At 41.6% G+C, this 21,080-nt stretch overlaps 1 protein-coding gene across 1 annotated transcript in view; it reads left to right on the forward strand.

Moving 5' to 3' along the window:
- Window positions 1–506: 506 nt before the first annotated feature.
- Window positions 507–21,080, forward strand: part of tmem108 (transmembrane protein 108) — a 58,513-nt gene continuing 37,939 nt past the window's right edge. The window contains exon 1 of the mRNA XM_085286867.1: window positions 507–1,102. The gene's annotated coding sequence lies outside the window, so the exon portion shown is untranslated. The remainder of the gene's footprint in view (window positions 1,103–21,080) is intronic.

A 21,080-nucleotide genomic window follows, 5' to 3' on the forward strand; every position in this document is an offset into this window, starting at 1 on the left:
CACTTTCAGCAGTGATGGGAAACATTTCAGTGCTTATTTATTAGTTTTTATGTGTTGTATCAATTTAGATCAAATTAATAGTTAGTTATGGTTTAATTAACTAAATGTTCTCACAGAGCTAAATCACGCCTGTAATGTACTTATTTTATCTGTCTGTAAACAACAGAATCATTAAAAAGCAATGTTTGCTAATAAGTCTATTAAACCAGTAATGAAGGCAGGATTTTAAGTGTTTCTTTCTCTCTTTTACACTTTGTTCAGGAGTTAACGCATCGTTTCTTAAACCACTGCAGCTCATAAAAATCCCGGAGCTCTGCAGCTGGACACGACAACGATATTAATATTCACAGGTCCCGCTCCAGGAAGTGTGGATGTCTGAAACAGTTTTCCATCAACAGGTGTCCCACAGAGGTGGACTAACGTCCCACTTTGCTGACTGGCAATTGGCCAAGAGTTCAGCTTCACTGACGTTTCACTGCGTCACGCGGTCCTCTTTCTATATGCTAACTTTGTGGGTTTCGTGTTGGGACGGGGGATTTCAGCGCGACCCTGCGATCAGGGAGGAAAACTCTGCAGCAGTCCTCATTAAAATTCCCCGTCCGTACGCTCACCACGAGAACCTCCTGTGGTGGGTGGCACCGGCGTCCTGCGCGCCTCTTAATTGCGCATCAAGCATTAAGGGGAGATCACGGATCACAGTTCCATTACCCGTGGCCGCGGATTACGCTGCCTTGAGGCTGGGAGGGGGTTGCTTCACGTCCCGCTATTTACGGCTTTGGGGCTGAGAGAGGAAAGGTGGACGCAGAGGGGTCCAGGGGTCCAGCTAAGGGTGGCGCCCTGCGCATGTTGTAGTCCAGCGCCTGGACGCACAGTGCCGCTTCCCAGGGGCCGGGGGACCCACAGCGACACGGTCGGCTCCTGCAGTCCGCTGCCTGGGCTCCACTGGCTTCTCGCTGCAGCTCATGATTCGGACATTTCTGTGCGGGGACTGGCAACATGTGCGCCCGGATGGTGTGAAGTGTGACACGGCGGCTTTTGGGTTGCATTTCACTCGGATACGCCGAGCAGGCTGCCCGACGTTACGGCGCACCTTGTGCAGTAGGTAAGTCGGCTACATCTTCATCCCTGTACTTCAGATTACACACATCACCCTCCAGCTGCTCTGCGCATCCGGCGAGTTTTATTGATCGCTCTTACCTCCCTTATTGATTATGTTAAACGTCCGATTTGTTGAAATCTGCTCAGGGTTTCCGGGCAGTTATGAGCAGCGGTGACAGACACGAAGGTCTGGGCTTCAAATCACTGTCAGTGCTGCAGAACATGTCACTGCAAGATATCCTCATCCATGCCCTATAAGCTCAGAGCATCAATAATGCATTGCACGATGTGAATATTGATATCAAGACTGGGAAATGCCATCGTCAGAAGTTGAGCTCGCGTTGCTTTCTGGAAGAATCATCATGTAATTGAGGAATAGTTTTTATTTATTTATTTTATTCAGTGTGATCTTAGGGGGCTTAAGAGGCTTGAAAATCATCTTAAATGAATGAACATTACCACCTAATAAAACATCTTTCGAGGGTTTCAATGGACTTTTGGTGACACTTAGTTCTTGAAGAGAGTACAGACTGATTTGTCCAGTTTTTTTTCTTGGATAAAGTTTGTGAAGACAATAAAAGCCATGAGTCTTCCAGTCTGATCATCTTTGTCCCGAGTGCTTTATTTGTCAGGCAACATGGACAGAAACAAAGGAGATAATAGAAGAAACTCTCTTAAAATGCCATAGTGCCAAGAACAAACTGCATCACCAAATACCCCATTGGAGTGTGAAGGTTCAGCTTTGTTCAAGAACAGAGGGTTCGTATAGAGAACAGTTTAAAGTGTGTGCTAATTGAACCTGCCGGCCACTCTCCCCATTGTAACGGGAATGTTTGGTTGCTCGTCCTCCACAGAAACCCCCCACTCCTTTGTTCTGGGGGGACAATCCTCCAGTGCCATGTGTGCAATGGTTTGGGGGGGAGGGAGCAGGGTCAGCAGGGGTATTGACATCTGCGGCTGACAGCTTCCTCGGAGCGAGCTGACATGCTGTGATACCATGAATGGGTATTAGGAAACATATGAGCAAAGCACTTAACACTAATGAGGACATTTATTCTTTGTCCACGATGCTTGGGCACCAGTTTTACACAATACTGCTGTTTTTGTCATTTGTCTAATGTAACTAGAAGTAAGGACAGTTACTCGTGTCACGCGGTCACTCAGTTTAAAGCTTGGCTTCATTTAGCATCAAGAGTTCAGAGACCTTTTATTTCTCAGCGATTTTGGACTTAATTAACCGATTGATTGTAGTTAGAGGTTGATGTTAAAACAACTTCAAGTTTTAGTCACAGTATCCCAAATCTAGTGCTCAAACTGGGTAATTAATTGATCTGTTAACTTTCATATAACCTGAATTATTAGTACAGCATTGTGGTAGATCAACTGTTTGTTGTTTTGAGCAATTTGGGGAACAGTTGTTTAGATATTTGAGCTTTCTTCTTTTTTTCTTTTCGCCTGGTATTGTCAGGTCTTATAATATTAGAAGTGATCACTGTTGTGAACTGAATTGAGTAAGTGTCTTAAATCTGCAGTATTTCTGTTGGCCAATAGAGTGGCGACTACTCTGGTTACAAAAAGCAGTCATTGTTTAGAAGTTTACAGGAAAATTCCTCTGGTGTTCACTTGATCAAGACCTCAGGAAACACCTTTCCAGTGAGTTTATGCTATCACAAGTTTGGCATCTTATTTAACACAACAGGATATACTTTCTTTTTAAAGTAAAATAGATGATTAGTCAACATACAGTTTTAGGGTTTGAGTAATTCTTATGCTAATATTGCACTGAGTTTGCTCTGTTCTTGGCTAGGAGGTGATATAGACTTAAAATTATATCCAGGTATTTAAAGGAAATAATGATTTTTATGGTTATGTGGGGAAAAGGACTGAAGGGTGTTTTAAACAAATTAAAGTACATTTTCCATTCTTTTACAGTGAGCTACTGTGATTGATGATAGACTACTTAGTAAGTGCGAGTCTATCAGGGTACCAGCAGCAGCATTGTAGTGCAGTAGTAGTGACACAGCATAAGTGAAATCTAAGCACAAAAGTAGCCTACGTAGTATTTTACTTGGAAATTTTATGGAAAACTTTAACACTTTAGTTTAACAGTGACTAAAGTAGCTTAACCTTGTACATAATGAGGAGATGCACAATATTATCACATAATAAAACAGAAAACAAAGAAAAAGTAAACGTATGGCATCGCTACATCGTTGATGTTGTCATATGAAACCTTTATCAATGGTTATTATGAGTGATATGATATAGCACAGCCCTGTTTCTCAGTCCGTATCTTTACTCAGAAGACAAAATAGTTATGGCCTGATTGGGGCTCTAAAATCAGAGCCTATAATGGGTAATGTCACAGTACATCTTTTATGTACAATCTTTGCTAAAACACCAAATATTGAGAAGTAAATTTAGCCATTTTTCCATCTGTTCTCTGTTTTTACTCTGTCATTCATGTTTCTGTCACATGCGACTGCTCAAAGGTAGAAAGCCTCCAGAAACTTGTTCAAATACATAAACTGCAAACAATAGGTTACATGACAGGTTACCGCCCACAAATCCCGCCACTTCTTTCTGATCCCTGTATTATTATGAAGGTCAAAGTGTCGGTCATTTCAACGCCTTTCTACTCCTATCTGCTGTCAACTTTAGAAGGAACTTGCAGTGGCCAGGAGCTGAACAGAATCCACAGCTACTTTCTTATCAGAAATGTCAGGAAAAGCCAACATTAACACCGAAAAACAACCAGAAAATATCAGCAATCACATCCAGAGCTGCACACAAATTTATCAGGGAGTTTCCTGGGAAAGGGACATCTGGTTTCTGACTCTTGCAAACTGCAGTCAAACTGATGGGAACGTTTTAAGGGAATGTGGCTATGACGGTGTGAGCTGGTCCTGTACTTGTAAGCAGGCGTCTCTCATGACTGGTAGAGAATGGTACACTATGAGTTGGAATGCAGCCCTCATGGGCCCCCTCATGCTGCACATTATGTGTTCTAAATGGACTTTGCACCTTCCTCCAGTCTGACAAAACAGCAAGTGGCCAAAATAGGATTTTACCTTAGCAAAGGAAGGAAAGCCAGCCAGCTTGCGCCTGTGTTTCTTTTCCTGTGTTCTCTAAATGCCATCCAGTATTAACGAAGGCCCCTTAGCTGCTTTGGAAATTACTTTCATTAAACCAAGAGGGGGATTCATAAACAGGAACTGCAGGGGAAGGTGGCACGCTGAAAGAAACCAAAAGCGGCTCTATTCAACCTAGAAGAAAAATAAAGTTTACCCCAGAGCCGGTTATGATCCTATCGGTTAAAGAGTGCTCCCATAGGACCAGAAGGAGACGGGGCTCGAGAAAAACAGCCTGACTTCGAAATAAAAAAAGAAGAAAGGAAAGAAAAAGCGGCTCTCTTTCAGGGTGTTGACATTTGAAATCCAGCATACTGTATACAGTAGTATCAGAACAGGCTCTATTTGCCCGCTGGGGGGGTTCAAAATGAATAATATACCATGTGGTGCCTCAGGTAAACAAAGGGTTTCAGTTCTTGGCAGCAGCAGAAGACCCACCTGCCCACAGCAAGCAGAGGTCACAGGAAATTCAAACAGAATGGTAATGAATAACTAACCATTACGATGATTAAAGGGGGGCGATGGGCACGGGGAGATAAGTGTGTGGGGACCGTCCGAGCGTGAGGTGTTTACAAGAGGAATTCCTCGCATTCCCCATCTGCAGTCATGCCACTCCAATCTGGACCTCCACCCACTGATCCACTGATGGTCACCCTCCATACCAAGAGGGACCCAAGGGGCGTAAAAGGGTCCATAAGCTCTATCAAAGTTAAAAGCTGCTGCGAATGTGTTGTGTAAGAGGGGTTAACGATTTTTTAGGAGCGTTTGATGGCGTCCGGAGCACTAAAAGCTCCATAAACGAAAAACGACAGAGAGAATAATGGCAAAATCTTTTGTTTTCCACACAGTCAGTCTACTGCAAAATGATGGTGCTTTCAGGGGTTTTAGCTTGATCAACTTTGTTTGATAGCTCTGCATGTTTAACATCCCCAACAGCAAACGTGCTATTTTTAGACCAGCTGTCAGATTGGCTCTAGGGATGAAAATGTTGGTCTGTTTTTCAGTCCACAACAGTGCTCAAGACTGAAATATATCCAACACTGTTGTAAGGGTTGTCGTAAAATCGAGTTCAGATATTCATTGTTCTCAGCAGATGCATGCTAATCACTCTGAAGATGTCCTGCTATTTACTCCAGTGTTTCTAGCACCTAATGAATTTTGTCTTGTATGTCAAAAAACGCTGTAAAGTGCTGTGTCACATAATCTGTAATAAATGATGGACGTAGGTTTTGTGTCTTAAAAAATGAAGCCATTTCTGAACTTGCTTAAATCTCCATTCTTCTAAACATCCTGCAGGGGATAAAAAATGAAGTCTAATAGTAAAGAAGCCTAAAGGAAAACAATCATTCCTCTCAGCTGATCTGTAAATATTTTCTTTATGAGTTTTATGATCTCAGTTTTTGGTTTTGAGTCCTGCTGAATGCAACATTATATTCATTTTGCAAAATATGACCTTTTTTAGAGCCACTCCTTAAAGCTAAGAACAGGAAGCTTAGGATACAATTCACGTGGGCTCACCACAATAGGACAATGGAAGAGTGGAAAGGCGTTCCACGGTCTGAAGTGCCTTGATTTCTGCTGTCTCATTCAAATATTATGGTCATAAACAACATGAAAACATGGCTCCATCCTGCCTTGTATCAGTGGTTCACATTGCTGGTGGTAGTACCACCTGGGGAGTATTGTTGCTCACCATATCTATCCCTTTATGACCACAGTATATCCATCTCCTGGTTTCTTGAACGTGACAATGAGTTCACTGTACTCAAAAGGCCTCCACAGTCACCTGATCTCAGTCCAGTAGAGCACCTTTGGGATGTGGTGGAACAGGAGACTCTCATTATGGAGGTACAGCAGGCAAATCTTCAACATCTGTGTGATGATTTCATGTCAACATGGAGCAAAATCTCTGAAGAGCATTTGCAGCATGTTTGCAGAATTAAGAAGGTAAAAAGACCCAGTAATAGCAAGGTGTACCTAATAAAGTGGCTGATGAGTTTAGTCTTGTTGGTGTTTCCCCATACTTTGCCACAAAGGTTATTTAATATAGATTTAGTCAATATAAAGTTGTAAGAAATCTAAGAAATGAGGCATATTTGTTCATAAGGTTCATAACTCTGTTCTTTACCCCTGCAGTCTATACGAGTGTTTTATTTTTTCAACGGTCAAGTTCTTTAAACGACGCAGTTGCTCAGCATATTTTGCTCTTACATAATCCTGTTTGAACAGCGTTTGATTTTCTTCGGTACCATCTGAGAGCCTCTTTAATCCAACTGTCTCTCTGTCACATGCAAAATAAACTAGACGCAGAAGAAGGATCCCACTTTGTTAAACCCACATGTGAAAAGTGAAACATCGAGAGGTGCGATCAAGACGCCGAAGGTTTGTGGCTTAGGATCAATCAGCACATTTTTTTTAATGCATTTCAGATGACTGGGGCTAATAGGATTATGAGAAGTCCTGGGGGAGCTGCATGTTAGTTACAATACTAGAAGGTGTCAGCCCAGTGATTACCAGGTGTGAGGCTCACCTATGAGGATTAGTCAGAACCTCTAATGGATGGCAGGTTGTGACCACGGATAACAAGGAAGCAAATCGCAGCCCTGTCGTTGTGGAAAATGCTTTTCCATCAGGTTAAAAAAAAACGGAGGTTCTAGTTTCCTTGGCAACTTCTTGAATCTGAATATGTGCAAAAGCAGCTCTGAACTTCTTGCACCACCAAAAAGCATAAAGATCCTCTGATTTGGAAATTGCTAACCCGTGTCAGTCTGACTTTGAATTTCTTACATTGTGTGTCCTTTGCTTCTTATCTTCGCCTCAAAGCTTTTGAGCACGTAATCAGTTAAAAGAAACCTTGTCTACCAGCCAGACTTGTCTGATAGAGGCTGCAGATTAAAGTGGCACCATATGCTTGGGAATGATGTGCCCCCCCCCACTGCCATGCTAGAGCTTATTACTGGGCCCCTGTGTCACTGTCAGCAGCTAATTGTTCTTGTGGATTGAGGTGATGAGGGGGAACAACTCCCCTGTCTTGTCCTAAATGCCGGGTCATCTTTACTCTTCTTGCTCTGCAAATCAAAGCATTTCCTTGTCCAAACACACAATATGTGTATTTACAGCCAGCTGCCAGGCCTAGCACTTACACTACCCTTGTTCAAAATGCCTGCATCTAAGCAGAGGGAGCCAGGAAAAGAAAAGCTCCGGAGTATATAAAACCGTTGCTTTCTTTCTATGCCCTGACCATGCCCCATATGGCTCATTTCATGGATGCTGGAGAGTCTGATTGAAGGGCTGAAGAGCAGAACTGATGTTCTTTATACACAGTTAGCAAAGTGGGAGCCAAGTCCGGAGCAAGGTTGCATGAGGTAAAAGGAAATATGTAGGAGATAGGAAAATGATTTGTTCGAGTGTAACAGAGTGCACTTTGTCACGAAGCACAATGCGGCACAAAAGAACAGGAAAGATTTCTTTCCAAAGAAACCTTAAGGTTATATCAGGGATTTCCACCATTTCGTACAAGTACCCCAGGGGGCACCTTTGCAGCAGCTAAGCAGTATATGAAAACATTAAATCAGCTAATCGTAAAATGTGGACCTTAAAAAGTTTCAGCAGAAATGTTAACAGTTAACGAAAAACAATGGTAAGTAAAAGACAAACAAATATTAAAATACATGAGTAATACTAGTCAGTACTGTTAAAACAGTTAATACAGTTCCAACACTGGTAACAGTATATCTGTAATCTGTTAAAAAATGTGCGAAGAATTAACTATCAAATGTTTTGGCTACAGATCAGCAAGAGAACAAGGTGGCTACATTTAATGGTTAAGTACATGAAATACACTGTTGTGCAAAAGTCTTGAGCCACCCCTTGTTTCTTTATATAGGTGCAGCGATTTATTGAAACATGAAATACAGTCAAAAAGGCAAAAGCAGAGTTTGTACAATTCTAATGAGCCTGAAAGTCAACGTGACCGCCTTCATTCTTCAACACAGCCTGAACTCTTCTAGTCAAGCTTTCTTGTCATTTCTTTATGTAGTTTCAGGAATTGTTCTCCAGACTTCTTGAAGGACATTCAAAGCTCTTCTTTGGATCTTGGCTGTCTTTTGTTCAATTCTCTGTCAGGATGATCCCACACTGCTTCAGTAATCCTAATGACTCATAGTATTTCATGGTGTTTTTTTTCTATCCAGGTATGTACATTTTCATAAGAACATGTCTTTCACAATCTGCCACTTATTCAAGTTTTCAAGTAATATTTTTTTTCAAATCATCTTCAAAATTACAAAATATACAGTTAAAAATACAATTCAAAATGTAAAACTGTTATATGCTATATGTAGCGATATGACTGGTTTATCCCTTGAATCAGGTGCGTTTTTCATTTTGAAATGATTCACAGGTAAGGATTAAGCAGCTAATCAGACAAAAAAGCATGTAGAAAATGGTCATGTAGAAGGACTGGACTGAAAAAGAGTGGAAAACCATAAAAGACCTTTAAAAAGATTAGGAGAAAGTCTGGCATGTCCTCCTTCCTTTAAAGAAATGAGGGATGGCTCAAGACTTTTTTACAGTTTTGTACAACTGATGAAAATCAGTAAGAATAACACTGGAATTGGTTTATACAGACAGCAAACAGTTCAAAATTTGAACAAAACTATGGCGAGTATGCCTCTGATGTCCTCTTATCCAAAGGTGTCACAGGAGCTGACATTTCATTGTAAGCTAGTCATTAACCACCTCTGGGAGAACGCCTCAAATATGAAAATATCAGCACTTGTCACCCACAATTAGACAGAGAGGCTTATACAGTTTCCTTCCATTCTCTCCCCCGTCTGCCTCTCTAGGCTCGGAGATTTGTGTCTTCAGAGGCTAAAAAGCTGCCTGGTAATCTGAGACAGCATTAATAGAGAATAAGATGGAGCGAGGCGACCCCACAAATTAATTACTATACACAGAGCGGCAAAAAACAAACAAACTGTCAAGTGACACAGTGGGATTTTGTTTGTTTTGTGATTGTGTTTGTTTGTGAATGTGTTTGTGATGCTGGTAACGGTGTCAGGTACATCACCATGGAGACTGTGGTTTTATTGTGTGGGGAGGATGTTGATGCTGGAGCTGGCAGCAGACAGAAGCAACGTTGTAGCAACAGCAAAGTCTGACTGGACAGCAACTGGACAGATATCAGTTTTGTTTTTGTTTTTTTATAAACAAGGCCCGTTTAAAAAAAATTGATGTGGGCCTTGCCCGTCTCTCACATTTCCACCCCGACAAATTGAAGGCCCGGGACCGCTCGCCCACAAGATCCATGTTCACACCCAGATTATCTCATATACAGAATAGCAGTGCAGTGAATGAAAGGCAGCACGAGCCCAATGAAACTGCCGCTGAAGCTGCTGGAACGACTCCTCTCCTCTCATCCCCTCTGCTCCCTCGCAAAAGAGGAGAGTGAGGGTGTCCTTTGGGTAGAAGGGATGACTTGACGTTTTGGGTTTGTCAGAAGCCGCAAATAAATTGGACTCACTGGTCGCTCCACGGGCTGTTTGGGCTGTAAACACACTGCAGCTCGATATGTCAAACATGCTGTAGTAACTGCAGTTCTTTTTCTGCTCCCTTTCAGCGCTGTAATGAGAGTTTATGCATCTGCTGCTGCTGTAATAACCATATTTTTCTTGTTTCCTCTGCATAATGTGCTCTTGCAGGACCATATGTATGTTTTTGTAAATGTAGGCTCTGTCATTTTATAATCCTAAAATCTCTCTATTGGCTTAGGCAGCACGTGTAAATACAGATAACAAGATATCAACAAGAGTTATACATTCCTTTAGAAATTAATGCATTCGAACCCCTGTGTGTTGCAAACATCTAATCCATTATACAGTAAGTTAATTGTATAGTACTGTCTTCTGCACTGAGTCTGGATGTTAACTGCTAGTGAATGCGCAATGGGATTTTATTTGAACTGAGCTGCACAGACATAGCTAAAAAACAACAAAAATAACCATATAAACAAGTATTTGGCTCCTTCATTTTCATAGTATTTTTACATGACTGTTTCATTTCCAAACATCTGAGGCTCTATGATGTCTCCCATTGGTTAATGAAGTCCTGGTCCGGGCGTTGACGATGACAATTTTAATGAACATTTGTTAGCCAATGAGCAAACCCTGTTTATCTCCTTCTCTATAGAGATATAGCAGCACAGAAGTTTAAGATGCAATTTTAAAAGGTAAAATTAAAATAAATATTAAATCAGTATGTTATGAGCACACATCCCAAATCCCCTCTAAGCACTTGTGGGAGCATTTTGAAGTAGGAAGAGTTTATCTCAGGTCCCGCCCACTTTGCGCCGCCAGCAGTTATTTGCCCCGTTGTTGAATGCTATTCGTTTTCTACAGTCTCCGGACGCTCCGTCGCTGTGGATCGCTTCCAGGGTGGATGCTGCTTTGATGTCTCCGGTGGGGACAGAGACAGCATGTTTTATTTAGTAGGACTTTAAACTAGTGAAATGAGCCCAGGAAGTCAGGAAAGTGTTTGCTGAGGTCAAAGAGCAAGGGCCCGAGAGCCATTTTCTCATAGACAGTCCGAGTTCTTTTTTGCAGCCAATTAATTGGCCATTTAAAAAAATGCATGCTAAATCCACTCACACAGGCTTCTCCTTTCAGACCAGGAAGATGCAGCATCTTTTATACACAGTCTATGGTCCTAGCCCTCCTCTGAAATGCGATGCTAAAGTTATATTACAAGCATCAAAATTATAGAACAACCAGCAGCTACGCTGGCACCAAGTCCCTGCAGCTGTAGCGATTCTCAACATCATCCCTGGGCTTCTTGTGTGTGAATATTGAAGCATTTGATGGCTGAAGTTTCTTTGCATCTTTGCACTGCTGAACATAGTTGGTCAGCTGCCCGTTTGTAGCTTCATGTCACTGACTTTATCGAAAATGATTTGAAGCCATTCTGCATTGGTAGTGTGAAGTGGATGTCTTCTGTATCCAGAAGAATGCGAGGGTCGTGATTAGACTCGCGGACGCCTGCAAGCTCTTCAGCTTTTTGTGACAACACAGTTATACTAAGTAGCATGCTAAGGAGCATAGGAAGAACAAGGTATTATAACAAGAACAACAAAGCACCTGTGGTTTTTGCAGCTGTGTGTGTACACAGCATAATCCCAACCTTAGAGGGCAACTGGCTCACGTGGGAGGCCTGTCAAGTAATTCAGTTCACTCAGGCCTTCCAGGTTATAAAAGCTGGACCATTTCTCTGCCTCCTCTCCTTCCACCTGGGTTTAATTTTTTGTGTTTGCACTCCAAAGCGCAGATGACATTTATTCATCCATTGACTATTTGCATTGCTGATATTGCTGAGGCCGACTTCCACAGCTTAAAACACGTAAATGTAATTTACAGACTGTAGTGAATGTCTGGAATGTGTAAGAAATTTATAGTTTGGTTTGCATGTTTTAGATTATGGTTAGCTGTGTTGTTATAGTTATCAACAGAAACAATGTGCAAAAAAACCACTGGAATGGTCCTTTAAATTGAGACGCAAACAAAGCTTTGTCATTAGTGGCAAACAATTCCTCTCCCGCACAACTGTCAACACACAAACTCTTAAAATAATGTCCGTGAGGTTTGGTTGCCACCTCTGCCTTCCCCTGGGGACTCGCTCCATTCTTCACTCTTCAACTAATAATAGATGCTACCGCTCATGCCGCCATATTGTCCCATGTCCGGCATCACAGAGAAGAGAGAAGAGGTGGAATGATGGAGGCAGAGACACGGAGACACCTACAAATTTGCTCCCAGCCAGCTCGGTTTCCCCGCGGGGCCAACCATCTGACATTTAGCTACGCTAGCTGTAAACAGGCCACTGGAATGCCATTGACATTCATTTTGTCTGAAACAGTTTGTTTGCTTTTGTCACTCTCCTCATTGGTAAGCCCTGGAATTTTCTTCCAAAAATTAAATGCAAGCCGAGAGCAGCTAACAACGACTAATATCAATCATTTTGTTCACTGGTCATCAAAGGAGTTCATGAGTTATTTTGGTTGTTGTGTACATATAAAGACAAATATATACTGATACTATTCCAAAAATTATACATTTAGATTTAGGTGTGCAGAGATCAGAACTCAAGCACCTACTTGCTGGTAAATTATAGGTATTTTTCACAATATTCAGCCCTGAAAATATGTGGAGTGAGCTGAACATACTTTTAAAAAAAAACTGTAGATTTGCTGTTTTTATGTCATTACTTTGGCAGAAATCTTGACCTAACTTAAAATCTCTACTTACAAAATCATTGTTAAAATGAAGCAACTGCTGCCCCAGCTCCACTGCATGGATGAGAGGCACTTATGTAAATTTTTTACATAACCTCATCCAAGGTCAGAATGACATCTGAGCAACTCTAAAGGAAAAACCTTAAATTTGTCTAATCAAAAGTGTAAATTAGAGAGTAAGCCAGTACACTGACTAAAGTACTGGCTGTATATGTATCATTTATTAAACCGATACTTTACTAGATTAATTAACTGGCCTATAAATACTGGAAACTGGATGTCAAAGATCCTGAAGCTGAAAACAAAAAAATGTATTGAACTAAATCTTGTGTGGAGGGAAATCACTATGAATCATATAAATTAGGTTTTGATTCATGTTAACCTGCTTCATCCATCCCAAAGCCAGTTTTGATGTGTGTTTGGGATCATTGTCCTATGGGGAAACCCAACTGTGCCCATTAACCATTTAACTGTTGATTTGAGGTTAAGTTGAAGAATTTGGAGGTCGCCCTCCTTCATTATTCCCTCCACTTTGTGCAATGGTGCAACACCACCGGCATGATGCTACCACCACCATGCTTAACAGTTGGTACGGTGTTCCAGAAGGATCTGACTTGTCCAAGCGAGCAGCTGCACATTTTAGGTAAGCTTGAAGGTATTTTGAAGCAAGATCTTCCTTCTTGGTCCATACTCTACCAGTTCATGGCAGGCTTGAGCCTTGGCGGTTCCTCTGTTGTTCACAGTTTGGGTGTTTTTCCAGATCCAAACTACCTCTGAGTTCAAAGTTTAATGACAAATTTATCGCAGTATAATTTTTTTGATTAAAAATCTTGTTTATTCCTCCAGATACTTAGTTACAGTCGCTTGTTAACTATTTTCGTGTAGATTTTTCCGTAATTTGTCACTCGTTCCTTATTTGTCCCCCGATGGGAGTCTTAAAAATTTATGATAATCCCGTGTAATTATCCGATGAAAACAGAAATCATTTTTTAAACATTGTTAATTTTCTCACCTGTTTCATGTAAAAACTAAGAGGCGTGGACCATCTGTGGTTCATCACTTAATCATAAACTGTCTGAGGCACCCGCAGTTCTTGCTCCATCTCTTGTTTTTAACCACTTCTTCATTCATAATAAACACTGCTGACTGTGTGAGCAGGGGTGTTGCAGATTTCATCCAAACCACGCAGAGTCTGCCTTGTTCCTCTGCTGTTTACCTATTCATTAATTCAGCCGTGAATAATGGCACGGGAGAACCAAAGCACCTCATCCTCTGGTAATTAAATGTCTATTGGTGAGACATTTTTCTCCTGGAAAGGATTTTTAAAACTGTCACATGTGCGCATACACACACTCTGAGAAGCTGCCAGTGGGTGTCCTGGGCTGGCGTTGGTAATTAGCATGCTGAGTGGTTGCACTGATTGCTTCATTATTTTTCAGATTGGCATCAGCGGGAGATATATGATGGATATTGTTTGAGTGTAATCCATCCTAAAGCCACTTATACAGTACGTGCATCAATTTCTTCAGTTGTTGATGTTGCTTCACACCTATAGGAACAAGCCCATGTATTTAAAAAATGTTCCTCTAAGGCGCTTGCACCCTAATCTTGATCCTCTTGCGTCAGGTTAAATGGAGCTCCAAACCTCAGTGAAAATAACCACCATCATTGTGTTACTCAGCACACGGATCATGTTATAACTTGTGCTCTCTTGGTTTGGGGTGTTGGAGTTATGAAAGCGAGGCTTATTAGCAAGGCTCAGATCCTGTGTGTTCTGAAGAAAAAATCAAAATGGTTTCAGAATAATTGGCTTGTTTTGTTCACAGCAGTTCGGCCTGACACTGTAAGCAGGACAGCAATTATCAACCCAGTTTCGCAAGGATTATTTTTGTCTACGAAGAAAATAGTGGCTGCGTGTAATTGGACATTTTAGGCACACAAAATTGAGAATTTATAAGGCGCTAGATGTTTCATGAAGGCTTTAGTGCAGTACATTTTATGCTTAAGTGTTTATCTAATAGACTGTTGATCAAAAACAGTCAATTAATAAATGCAAGATAGAGGTTTCTATGGTAACATCACCCATTTATTTGTGGACAACTGTTTTGAAGCCTGAAGGGTGTTATTTTGGCCATTGCAGTATTGTTTTTTGGACCCAGACTTGAACACATTTTAACTTAAAGGTTAAATGTCAAGTTATTAGCTAACGCCAGTTAGCTGGTTAATAAAATGCACAAAGTATGTGTGCAACACAGATAGAAATATCTGCTACTAACCGGGGATAGAATATAGTACTGTGCAAAAGTCTTGAACCACCCTTCATTTCCTTATATTTTGCTTTGGAGAATTGGGAATGTTAAAATGTGCATACATACAGGACATACAGTATGTAAAGCAAAAACAATGTGTTCACTTCTAACAAGCTTGACAGTCTGTATTTGGAACATTTTTATTCTTTAACAGCCAGAAATCTCTTAGACAAGCTTTCCTGTCATTTCTTTAAGCAGGCTTCAGAAATATTTCTCCAAGCTTCTTTAAGGACCTTCAAAGCTCTTCTTTCTGGTTGTTTCTGTCATTTGTTCTGTTTTCTGTCAAGATGATTCCACACTGCTTCAGTGATGCTGAGGTGCAGACTCTCGGGAGGCCAATCCATGACTGATTTTGTTCCACTTTGTGCTTTTCTCCATTGGCAGCTGGTTTTTGAGGGGGACATTGACATACAAAAAATAAAGCTGTTCCCAATCAGATGCATTTGAGATGGTACTGTATGGTGGATCAAAGTCTGTTGGTTCTTTTCTGTGTTCATAATTCCAACACCACTGGGTGAAATGCAGCCCCAAGCTAAGACAAAGCCTCCACTGTGTTTTACAAATAGCTGTAGAAACTCATTGTTGTACCTCTCTCCTGACTTCCTCAACATATATAGCCAACTACAGATTTCAACCAGATATCTCAAATGTGGATTCATCATTCCATCAGCGCTGTTGCCACTGATTTTCAGTCCAGTTCTTGTATATTATATTGCATATCTGGCATACCTTAAGTTTACTTCCTGTTTCCCTTCTTTAAGATTGGCTTCTTGGAAGCCACCAACTGAGACCATGTCTGATCAGGCTTCAGTGAACAGTAGATGGATCAACTGAACACGACTTTCTGATATTTTTCTGCTGGAGAAATGACAAGTATTCAGCTAAAAGCTCTTTAGGAATCATTTTGTTGGTGGAAAAACACAATTGTATGCCTGTCAAACTGGCTTTTTATATAGATTCATATAAAGGAATTAGAACAAATTGTGTTTTTGTGAGTAACAAAGTGCCTAAAGATACTATTTAAAATGGGTTATTTGCTAAGTTGTCTTTTATTTGTAGATACATCACTGGTTCATCCCTTGAGTTAGGTACTTTTTTAAAGATCGAGCATTTCATAGGTCCGTGCTAAGCAGCTTTCCAACAAAAATATTCCTCTGAAATGGTCAAAACTCTGAGAGACCTTCAGAAAGCCTGGAGAGCTGCTGCTCGAGAACACTTTTAAAATAACAACAAGAAAGTCTGTCTCCTTGGAAGCAAAGTATAAAGAAATGAGGGGCGGCTCAAGACCTTTGCACACTATTGTACAAATAAAATAAACATTAAATTTCACTCACTAAACAAACTAGAGCACAGACTTATTCCTGGAAGTACAGCAAACCGCACAGCAAGTCATGTGACTCATCAGATAATTGGATAAAAATATTTCTAAAAAGTCGCATCCTGTTGAGAGGTCCAATTTAGCGACTTGGATTTTTAGAGGAGAAGCCATCTTTCATCCTCTGGCAGCTGGGATAGGCGCCAGTCCTCTCATGACCCTGTATTCTTTAAGATTTTATACAGAGTCATGTAAAAAATTAATCCATTTCAGTATGGGAATGGACTGTCTCCATTTAGATACAGCTTCAAGTGGCCATTCAAGGAACATCTGTTTTTTAAACAACTTGTATATAAACATTTTCTTCCATTTATCTGGGAACGACTCGCAGGAGCAGCAGTCTATCTGGGGGATCACTAAGAGAGATGTAATGTGTGGGACATGCCCAGAACACGTCACCCAGGAGGTGCCCGGGAAGCAACCTTATCAAATCCCCGAACCACCTAAACTGGCTCCTTTTGATGCGGAGGAGTAGTGGCTCTCCTCTGAGCCCCTCTCAGATGACTGAGCTCTTCAGGCAGGTATTTTAAGGAAGAGGAAGAAGCCAGCCACCCTTCAGGGAAAAATTATTTCCACTGCTTATATCTGCCATCTTGTTCTTTCGGTCACTACCCAGAGCTCGTGACCATAGGTGAGGGATGCAGATCGACCAGTAAATTGAGAGCTTTACTTTTAATGCTCACTTGCCTTTTCACCATCAGCATCACTGCAGCTGTGCCCCCAACCCGTCTGCCAATCTCTCGCCCTCTTCTCCCCTTACTGGCGAACAAGATCCTGAGGTACTTAAACTCCCGCACAAACAAATGCGCAGTTAGATAAACTAAGATGGTAAACGTCTTTTCCATTTTTCATTATTTGTTAGTGAAAATAGTCATTTATAGCTCAATTGGAAGAAAGACTGATGAATGGATTGCCCCTCATTGTGTACAGATTTCAGTGAAACCTGTACACGATGATCACCTAATGGGTCTTCACTCAAATTGCAAGGCCAGGATCATGTTTGTCCTTTTGTGGGCAGAAATCTGCAAACTGTGATGGATCATGGATCTGTTCTTTTCCCATGACTGGAGAGAGAGAAAACACCTGCTTGATACTTTGTCAGTTTCCGCCACTTCTAATTTGTCGTTTGCTGCTTTCCCGATTACAGCGCCGGCATCATCGGGCGCTTTCTGCTCAGTGATATTGATCCAAATGTTGTGTCAAACATGTTCCTCTCTGACACCTCCTGCACTGCAACCGGAGTCCCACCAGACCAGCATCAGCAGGATCTCACTTTAAAATGTCAACCCTGTCAGGCCTCCAAGCCATCATATCGTCTGTCATCTCTGAGTGAACATCAGCCCCAGAGCTGCAGGAGATGTTGATTCAAGTCATTACAGCTGCTCTGCTTGCTCCTGTAGTGGCTGGAAGGGGGAGGTCACCCCTGTGAGGACTCTAGGGCGCTCTCAGGGTGTGCCCTTCACGGGCATGTTTGGGTGCTGCAGTACGCACAGTTTTAGTCTTTAATTGCCTTATTAGAGCTTTAGTCTGTTTGGTGAACTGAGCAACCGGGGTGCTCATCCATAAGTAAATTCTCCCGCTTCAGGCCAATTGTCCTGGCCGTGTTGTTGTAGAGCGCATCTGCCTTCGCCTGTCACTCTGAATAACAATAGGTCTAATTGATGCAGTGTCTGTGTGTGTATCAGCATACAGCGAGCCAGACACACTCTACACTAGAAGCTCTTGGAGTTAATCCGTCTCACTAATGGTGGTGGGTAAGGGGGGGGGGAGGAGGAGGAGAGAGGAGAACAATGCGACATCTTTCCCTCCGTCTCTCTTGCTGTTTGGGCTCCGGACACGTGGTCATCACCCGGCGGGAAATCTGGGGACCTTGGATGTTCTGTACGGATGTTGCTCCTCTTGTTCGCTCGTCCCAGCTGGCTCTCAGCAATCTCTGCTGCACCACTCAAGGAAACGAGGTACAATACACACCCCAACCCCCCTCCATGCCTCCAAAAAACATCCCTACTGCTTTTCGTTCCTGCCATTGTCATGATACAAGAGGCTGCGTCAAGAGGTAAAATCAGGAATGTGTGTACAGAGCGTGGAAAGTCCTGGAGATTCTGAGGTGTATGCTCTGCTGTTTCTCCTGAAACTGTGTTTGGGGCCCATTAACTGAGACAGGAAGCGTTGAGACAGAGTGGAAACACTATGAATTTCCTGCTTTGCGATGCAAATTCTTGGGTACAACACGGACTTGCTGTGTCTACTTCACGGACATTCCTAAATGTGCCAAAGGGCCCCGTTTCCTGCCATTCTCCAGACGTAGCTGCCGTGTGGTTCATAGATACTCGCAGTTGGATTATCAGATGATACGTCCACAGGAAAGCGTGAACTTCGCTGCCTATTGTCACATTTTTACTCACTTACATCTTTAAATTCTACGTTACTGAATAGTACTGGATGAAGAGGATTTCCGAGGTTAGTTATTTCCTTCAGTGGTGACATCAGTTTCCTGACTTGCATTCAAGTATCAGTTATGTGGGTTGCAACCCTTAAAAATTCAGCAGTTCGCCATCTGTTAAGCAGCACTGATACCTACATTTATCTTTTGTTTTTTGTCCTCGACCCCCCAGGATGCTGAAATAAGCACACTGTCCCACTCTGCTACATCTTATGTTTATTTGAAGGGATTAAGCATGTTTATGGTATTATTCCCTCTGTGATGGTAGCTACCCTGAGCCTTTTGTTCTGCGTTAAGTAAAAACTTGAAGAGTAGGAAGTGGCTCATACCCTGGAGGCACAACCCTTGGTTAGTCATCTTGCACCGCTGCATTTTTAATCTGCAAGCCTCAAGGCAAATAAAATAGCTTTCATGTTCATGCATGACACTTAGTTAGATGACACGAATCATTTGGACATAGTAGCATCAGACCAAATTGTGTCCTTATATATGAGAGCTGGCTTTTAACAACCAATGTTTTCTGCAGAGGTTGTGTGGACGCGAAGGCATTTTTTGCTGACGCAGAGGTCGTCGTTTCTTCTGTGGAAGAAGTTTTAAGGCTACAAAGTGTCGACTCCTCGGAAGCGGCGTCACATCAGGGATCTCTGGTGGGAAGCACTTTGACAAATGGTCCTGCTTAATGTCGCAGCAAGTTGTGCTGCAGTGCACAAAAAAGTGTTTCTGCTGTCGCAGGGCCAAACATTTATATCAAAGCTTGTGTTCTTGCCTAAATGCTGATTTTTCTGAGTTACCTGCTTAGTATAAAAGGCTAAGGTGCATTCAGGGAGGCCTTGCGGGAAGCGTGATGTCCACTGGGTAGCCGGAGGATAGATGGCGGCTGACAGCACCCTCGGTGTTGCAGCACTACTGCTGTGTCATGCTATTTTGCTCTGTTGTTGGCTTGTCTGTTTGTCTCAATTTTAAATCTCTGGAGAAGTGTCTGCTGTTATTCAATATGTGGAGCTAAAAATACCCTCTCCCTTAACAATCAGAGCAGAAAACAGATGTTACGGTAAGATGTGATTGGATGTTTTGTCCCACGGAGACTGCTAACGTTTGTCTGACAAATGCAAAAAGTATCTTTATACATGAAAAACAGGCTTTAAAGTCACACCTTGTAAGTTCATAGTTCATTTGTAGACTTTGCTTCCTTTGTAAAGTCTTCATTAGTTTGCATTTTTCATCCTCTTTGCCAGTCATTTTACTCTTTCCTGTTGTTAATGTGATACAAATTTAGCATCATACTCAAATTACAATCTCAAACATGTATAGTGAGACCGATCAAAACATGACAGAATAAAAAAAGATAGTATGTCATGGTTTAACGTAGTTGTAAATACTACCATGCTCTACAGAAAATGTGAAAAATTGTACTAGTATATTAATATCACCAGAATGTTATCGATAGCAATACAGAAAGTGTTATGTAAACAACATAATAAGTAAAAGTTTAAGCCACCAAAAGCCACAAAATCCCACAAAATGAGAAAAATGACAATGTATTAAAGGAAATACGGTAAGACACAAGAAATGACTGGATGACAGGTCTTTAGTTTCTTGTCTTAAACCTTTAGAGTTCATGAATCTGGACAGATTGTTAGGCACACCATGTTTGCAACAATACTGAAATATTTTGTGGCATTTCACACTATCCCAAACCAATGACAAAATAATCCACGAATCAGTGTTTTCAGATACTGCAATAGTGGCATTTTCCTCAAGAGAACTGCGCTCTCTGGGTATGTTCCCTTTTTCCGATCGTTCTCTGTAAACCCTGGAGATGGCTGTGTGTGGGAAATCCCAGTAGATCAGCAGTTTATGAAGTACTCAGACCAGCCCATCTGGCGCCAACAACGACACCACATTCAAAATCACTTAAATCACCTTTTTTTTTTCCATTTCTGATGCTCAGTTTGAGCTTCAACAGGTCGTCTCGACCATGTCTACATAAAACTGAGTTGCTGCCATGTGATTGGCTCATTAGATATTTGTCTAAAGGAGCAGTTAAACAGGTGTACCTTTGTAACAAACCTCTTTTGCCTGCTCTTTTGGAACATAAGATTCATGTTCAGTTGAATCGAAATGCCTTGCCACTGGGGATCTTTCGTCTCTATGCCTTGTGCTACTTTTATGTTCAAAGATTCTGATTTTTAAATCTCATTTTCCCTACATGTATTCACCTAAAAGGACATTTCATTTAGCAGACCACATATCGGGCTTTACAAAAGATTCTGCTTTCAATTTTCAACTTCTTTCCAGTGTGGGGATTTTGTCCCTTTCTTCCTTTCATGTGCTGAATTTATTTCAAAAGTTAAGGCAAATGTGCAGGATCGTATTCAGAAAGACCGGCTCTTTTCTCGAACAGCTCTAATGTGGATTTAAAAAAGGTGAATATATGTCC

Source organism: Mchenga conophoros, linkage group LG9, assembly GCF_057382185.1.
Source record: "Mchenga conophoros isolate Kocher_MC1m ecotype Shallow Benthic linkage group LG9, M_conophoros_male_GT1.1, whole genome shotgun sequence".
NCBI lineage: Eukaryota > Metazoa > Chordata > Actinopteri > Cichliformes > Cichlidae > Mchenga > Mchenga conophoros.